Raw genomic sequence first — 6542 nt, 5'->3', positions numbered from 1 at the left:
ATTATGAAAAATACCAAAGAAGATTTGGGAGTTGCGAAAACTTAAGCCTTGTGATGAAGGTTTGGGCTTCGCACCATCAAAAGAAACATTATGGCCCATGAATCTAAACCTAAACTTCAATCTTATAAAAGAAATAAATAGAAAAATATGGGTGTACGAGAAAATAATCAGAAGCTCACTAGAAAGTAATTTTGAGAAAAAGAGATACATTTAAGGATTTTACATTCCATTTAGATAGTATATCTAATAGATAGTCTGTGAAGAAAAAAGGATAATTATCTTATAAGATGTTAATATAGTACAAAATTTCATAAGCGGATGTGGGTTGTTGCCATTTACTTTTAGAGTATAATAAAATCAAATTTTAATAATTAATAAAGACACTTAACATCATTTTAAACTTACTTGTGAAGTTTTTTACTCCACAAACAAAATAATTACTTTTTAAATGCTCTGCATTTTTATTAATAAAATTGCCATTTAAGAAAAAAAAAGTCACATTCACTTGTAAATATAAAGTTATTTATCAATTCAAAATACTTTTTCATAATAGAAAAATATGTGATGATATTTTTGTTGGTGCAAACTGCAGACATATTACAAACAATCATGAAAATTAAAGAGGTGATATTCTAAGAGCTTTAAAATTTGACACAAAAAGATTAATTAGAACTTTGTCAAATATGTATTATCTTTTTTGGGATTTGATGAAAGATGTATTAACATCATTAAGTGAGGAGGGGTTTGTGACAAGGAGATATTTTATCTTCATACATGTTCATCTTATGCCACAATGTGTTGTTCTTGAAGTAATTGGGAGTGGAAGAAGGAAAGAGGATTCACACTACTAAAATAATTAGGCAAACATTCCTACCTTTACATTTTCTTTCGGGATGACAATTACATTTTTTTTCCATATCAATAAAGAGGAACGAGGGGTGGTGAAAGAAGTGGTAGATAAGAATTGCCTCCATGCAAGGCAACAATTAAATATGGGAAAAATCTAAATTTATGGTTAGTATTGAGTGGTTGTTATGGTTAAAACGTTAAAAAATAAAACTTAAGTTGTGACTTATTGATTGTATATTCATTTAATTAAAAATAGTTTAGATTTGAGTTATTATTGTATCAAAAGAAATTTGAAATAAATTAAAGAAGTTTACAAATTTCATATATTTTAAACTGGAGAATTATCTAGAATCAAACCGACAATATTTGTTAATCTAAAATACGTTCTTTTAAGTCTATCTTCTCTAAAATAGATTGCAAATTATATAAGTGAGAGTCAAATCTTTTATCTATCGATGGGAGACTTAAATTAATCAAATCTAGTCTCTTTGACCTCCCAATTTATAAGATATTTTGTCTTAAATTTTGGTCTAAAATTTGTGACAAGATTAATAGAAATGTTAAAAGGCTTTTAGTGAAATCGTTCTAAAAAGATTAGAAAGTTCAATTCGACACTCAATTTTTTTTTTGTTTCTACGCTAAAGAAAAAAAGGGGGCTTGAATATCAAGAAGGTTAGGCATTTCAATTAGGTGTTACTAGCAAAGCAAGCATGATGCATTATTAAAAAGAAAAGATGGATCCTTGAACACACTTTGGAAAAGAAGCATTGTGAAAAGTAAAATTTCATGGATACGAAACCAAAGATAAATGATATTTGACTTTGGAACAATTGTTCAATAAACATTTTAATTATCACTCTACCATCAATTGATATTATTCACTTCATGTGTTAAAATACTCGAGACTCTTGAATATTTATTTTTCAGGTAGTATGGTTTTGCGTTAACATGGGCTGACAAATTTAATTGAGCATGGATGTGAGGAACCAATTACACTACATTGTCTGAAGATGTTACAAACAAGGGTGATAAAATGTGTGTAGAGGGTAGTAAAGTTAATCTGATAGGAGCTATAATCAGGCGACAGAACTCATACTAGCATGAAGTGCAAGCTTTAACATAGACAAAACAGTTACGGGAAAACCCTCTTAAACCAAGAGGTTAGGAGTAGTTTTAAAGAGCAGGGAACATTCTACAAAGAAAATTTTATTTGGAGGAAAGAATACTTTAATAGGGTTAAAGCTGTACGTGTTGAGAGAACTTTTAATCGAAGTTGAAAAGATGAAGTAAGTTATTGTGATTAGAGGGAGACAAGATATAATTGAATAAAGAGCCCTTAGACGACATTTCTCTTTATTTCAGTGCCACTTGGCAGTTTAGGCCTTTAGTTTTATATATTTTTAAACTCAAAAATAGAATTGTAGCCAGGATTTTGACTAAAACCTGCTGCTCAACTTTGAAACTACCACCTTCATTCGGTATCAAAAAAGCTTCTAGGTCAAAACTCACCCTACGGCCCATTTGGCAACTGTGCGTTAATCACTCAATTACTCTCGTTATTATTTGATAAATTTCTCTAAATGGTTGAGTCTAGATATTGCCTTAGTAACATAGGTCGGATTTGATAACAAAAGTCTTAAATGCTTTAACATAAAATTGGTTTAACCCTAAACTTTCAACAATTCTATTTATCACCTCAAATAATTTCTCTTGCCTATTTTATTTTTCACGTTAGTATATGGCTCTTAACTCTTACACCTTTAAATTTATCAAAAAAAAGAAAAAAAAGCATATAACGCATATTAGGTCAATTACGTGATGCCAGTCGCACATATATTTTCTCATTGCAAATGTTACTTGTAGGCTTCAATGTAGCCTTCACCATTCACCATCATTTGTTCAGCTTTGCTAATGATCGTTGCTTGCATGCATCGTTGAATTGAATGTTTCTTTCATAAATGAAACATCTTACTTTTTTCACTCATATCTTTGGATTTGAAGTATTTCAATGGCTATCCCATTCTCTAAGACTAAGTATGCATCTAATTTATTTGCTATTAACAGACCAATAGTAAATCTATCTTTACTCTTTCGAAACTTAATTAATGTTAAATTTTCTCCGATTGATGGTACCTCGATTAATTGTTGATCCCACGTTATGTCACCAACTTGTATACAGTTTGGTCTGTCCTACAGTTACTAGCTCTAATACAGTGATTGTGTTTTTGTTCTCTATCAACTCTTTTTCCCATGAATATATTATATACGAAAATAAAAATGAGATATTTTGTAATATTATTAGTAAATAATTTATAAAATGTTTCATTAATAGTTTTGTAGTAGTATTGATGTTAAAAGGAACCATAAATTGATTATTAAAATTTTATGTCAAAACTCAAATCAATCCGACGTATTGAATCATTTACTATATAAAATAATAATAATTATTTATAATTAAATTTAAATAATTTTGATTCATGTAGATGGATTCACTTCTTGTCTAAGCATGTTCAATGTATCAGAAGATTTAGAAAATATTAGAAAATAAAATTTGTAGCATAATGCATTCCATTTGGGGATTGATATTTTAGTTTGTGGTGGAGAAATAACTTTAATTAGTTTTATTTCCAGAATCAAATCTGTGTACTGATAAATACCTATCTGTCTTTAAATTAGATATGTAGTACACTATTTGTGTTTTTATCTTTGAATGAACTTTCAGAAAGTAAGTTTGTTTGATGTCTTGTCGTTTTTATGTATCACTGATTAATTAGCATTTGTCTTTTTCCATTATTTTAATTAATCTCTATTAAAAAAATCCATATTCTCTTAAACATGAACCTTCATGCAATCAACTCACTTGTTCAGCCAAATCGTAACATATATATTAATTAATCAATTTAATTAAATAATATTAAAAAGTAAGACTTATCAACATGTATGTATACAGTGCTACTCACAATCTCTAAATTGGACAACTCATCTCATCCTATCCCAATCAAAGGAATAATATATATTAAAATTATTAATACAAATATTTAGGTGTTAAGCTTACTGTCACTTTTATGTCCAAACTCCCATAAAAAAATTACTCACTTTAACAACTGACTAATAAATTAAGCAACATTATATATTATAGTATTTAAAACAATAAATCCCATGTTTAGTACAATCACTAATATTATTTATTATTATTCGACAATAAATAACCTAAATGACCATATACCTAAAGACATGATTTCATAAAAAAAAAAAGAAAAGAAAAAGCACCATCTTTTTCAGATGTATAAAACATAATAAATATACCAACGCTAATCAGTAGTGATGTTAGAATAGAATTAGACCGGCCAATTGAACGTGGGTGATTAGAATTGAATATAAATTAAATAATCATAAAATCGTGAAAAATTGGACTTTAGAAATTAGAATAAAAATTAACGATTGAATTAATTTATAAATTATTTAATTATAATTATATTTTTATTGGATAAGTTAAATTAAAAATTAAAGATGCAATATAATTAACAGATATGAAAATAACAATGATTTATTATTATTTTGTTAAACTAACTGTTTGTGTTATGTGTTGAGAAGATGGAAATGGTACAAGAGGGTGGTCCGATTCCGACAACGGTTGGTGGGCAACAAATAACTCTGTATTGTATTCTTTATTTCTATCTCACTCACCAACCGCCTCGTTTGGCGGTGTCCCCACTCGCCCCTACACAAATATCCCCCCCTTGATTCCCCCTACTTTTCCTTCAATTACGCCTCCAACTTTCATTTAATCATCATATCTCCCTTCTATTCTTTAAAATGTTCGTAATATAACCCTCAAACTTTTAATTCATGTCAAATAAATCCTTTCATCAACTTAACTAATAACATTGATTTTCAGTTGCCAGCTTAAATTTGAGACCTCTAATACGAGCAAATTAAACTGATAAATATGAGTTCAATTTGTTTAATATTAATAATAAAAAAACAAAGTTGGAATTTTGATGAGGATTATCTTTATTGTTTTTTTATCCCATATAAATTATTTAAAGAGAGAATAGAAATGGGATAATAGAAGGAAGAATGTAGATAATGGTTGAAATTATACTTCAGACTAAAGATAAGGGATGAAGAAAAAAAATTGCAACCGAGTTTTTGCATATAGAAAATGTGACTGATTGTTTTGTTGTTGGGAGAGGGAGAGATGCATGAAGCTAAGCGTCGGTGGATCTGCCAAGAAACAGCCAAGAAAGTGTGTTATAAAGTTTAGATCGCCGAGTTTGAGCTTGAGTTTTTTTGGTGGGAAGTGCGTGTGAAAATAATATAATAAGATAATAACAGCAATAAATGCTGTGAGGTAAGGGGAAGAGTAGGACCACTGTCCCTATTCCCCTTTTACATTCATTTATTGCAATTTATAATTTTAACAGTCTCAATATATAAATTCATTAATTGTTGCATTGCTTCGACTCAAGTCAAACCCTCCAAGAGTCTAATCATTACTTATTAATATGTTATTTTGATATTTAAACACAATAAATTATGTGATAAATATAAATGTCTTTTTAATATAATCAAAAGTTTATCCAAATTTCTTCAGTCACCTTAATTTTCTTTTAATTTAAGAAAATTAAATTTTATTTTAGAAATAATATTTAATGTATCATTGATACATAAATTTCATGTAACATGACACATCATCAATAAATTAAAAATATATAAAAGACATATAAATAAATATATTAAATATAATTAAACATTAATTATTTAGGATATTAGATTTAAGGTTTTAATATTTATTTATAATTAATTATGTTGAATAAAATTATTAATATTTATTTATAAATTCTTCACTATTTTTATTTTATTTAATGATATTTTGTCATATTATTATTTAAATATTCTATTTTTTATTAATTATTTGGATAATGATAAACTCTAATATTTTATTAACATTAATATGATTTCTTAAACTAAAATTTTCCTTTTCTTTTCTTTTTTGTCGAGCAAAGGCCCAAATACAATCATTCCTAATCAACATCATAATAGAATAAAATAAAATAAAAAGAATGTAAACCAAAAACCAAAAATGGAAAAGAAAATGATGCTTCCTTAATTCTTCCCTTTCACGTCTAACTTCTCATTTGATTAAAATAAATTTCTATATATGTAGTGGAATTGGCTTAAATGAAAATCAATTACTTTTAAACACGTTCATTACAATCTACATCGTATACAATTACATTATAAATTCATTATTTATAAAAAAATAAATTCAAATTAATAATTGTTTGAGTTGCTTAACACAATCTAAGATATTAATTAATAGTTGATATATTTTTCATTAGCTGTCCAGAAAAATGATCACTTTAATTTTCATAACATTTACCCCTACAAAAGATCTTCTTCTTCTGAATGTTTGTTTTGGATATAATGGAATATAGGATTCTCCCAACATATGAACGAAATTATTTATTAAAAAAAAAACTTGGAAACTTTTTTTTTGTTATTGCATGTATCTATCCATTCGATAAATATATTTGTAAATGAAATTTAAAACTTATTATTATGATCAGGTTAACATTACATTCAAGTAGCATTCCAAGATCATGGTAGATTGTAATTAATCTCATGAGATTACTTAATTGTATGGTAAGCAATTTAACTTATAATTACTTGCACTAAGAGCTAATAGG

This window comes from Gossypium arboreum, chromosome 5, assembly GCF_025698485.1.
Source record: "Gossypium arboreum isolate Shixiya-1 chromosome 5, ASM2569848v2, whole genome shotgun sequence".
Lineage (NCBI taxonomy): Eukaryota > Viridiplantae > Streptophyta > Magnoliopsida > Malvales > Malvaceae > Gossypium > Gossypium arboreum.
Note: the sequence above shows the minus strand (reverse complement) of the source record.